This window comes from Somniosus microcephalus, unplaced genomic scaffold (assembly GCF_052327205.1).
Source record: "Somniosus microcephalus isolate GS21.2 unplaced genomic scaffold, FLI_Smic_1.0 unresolved_chr4, whole genome shotgun sequence".
Taxonomy (NCBI): Eukaryota; Metazoa; Chordata; class Chondrichthyes; order Squaliformes; family Somniosidae; genus Somniosus; species Somniosus microcephalus.
In genome coordinates this window covers 3,996,319-3,997,408 of record NW_028225182.1, presented here as the reverse complement: position 1 = coordinate 3,997,408, position 1,090 = coordinate 3,996,319, and the positions used below count along the sequence as shown (strand labels likewise).

General features: G+C 39.8%; 1 non-coding gene across 1 annotated transcript; it reads left to right on the top strand.

Moving 5' to 3' along the window:
* Positions 1–1,017: 1,017 nt before the first annotated feature.
* Positions 1,018–1,090, top strand: trnav-aac (transfer RNA valine (anticodon AAC)). Its single transcript has one exon. It is a non-coding gene; the product is annotated as a tRNA-Val (tRNA).

Below are 1,090 nucleotides of genomic sequence, written 5' to 3'. Positions count from 1 at the left end.
ATAAATGAATGAAGTTTCGACTGTCCCTCAGTAACCACATTATTATGTCTTTCATTCCGCAAAATAAAGTTACCGGTTAATTAATGGTGATTAAAACAGTTCTTATTTATTCACATTAGATGAATGTAATTAATTTAATAAAATTACATCGCATTCATGAATAAGAAACGGTGATATCAAAATGTCACCCCTAACCGTGAATCGAACCCAGCCTGCAACACTGATAGGAATAAATTATTGAATCATTTAATGGTGCCTCGAAAAATATCACACTACTAAATTAAAATCACTGCAAAATGTGTTTCGGTGTTGAAGGGGATTGAAAAAAGCCCAGACTGCGCCCGCGGTGAGACAGAGTTCGAACTTACAAAGAAGTTGGTGCTGTGAAGTAACCCCCAAGCGAAAGCTGACACCGATTAAAGGACGAGAAACCGCTCAATATAAAGGATGAGCTCACAAACGTTAACTTTCTGTATTCTGTGTAAAAGGACTCTCAAATCCTTGAATATACTCAATGACTGAGCATCCACTGCCCTCTGAGGTTGAGAATTGCAAAGATTCACATGCCTCTGAGTGAAGAAATATCTCCTCATCTGACTCTCAAATAGCCGGCCCCTTATCCTGAGACTCTGCCCCCTAACTCTAGACTCTCCAGCCAGGGGAAACAACCTCTCAGCTTTTACCCTTTGAAGCCCTCCATGAAAATTGTACCTTTCAATGAGAACTCCTCTCGTTCTTCTGAACTCCAGAGATTATAGGCCCAATCTACTCAATCTCTCCTCATAGGACAATACTATCATCATTGAAAACAATCAGGATTGATTCCCAGTCAGGGATTTCAGTTCTGACAAAGACCATTGAAGTCTGTGAGAATCTTAATAATTGTATTAAAACCAACAAAAATGTGTGTTGCACACTGAAGGAAATTGTAACATGTTTGCCGGGTGACAGTCAAACTTTAATAACTTTCTTCATAGATTCATAGATTTATAACAAAAGGCGACTGTTTTCTCCAGCGTTTCCGTAGTGTAGTGGTTATCACGTTCGCCTAACACGCGAAAAGTCCCCGGTTCGAAACCGGGCGGAAACA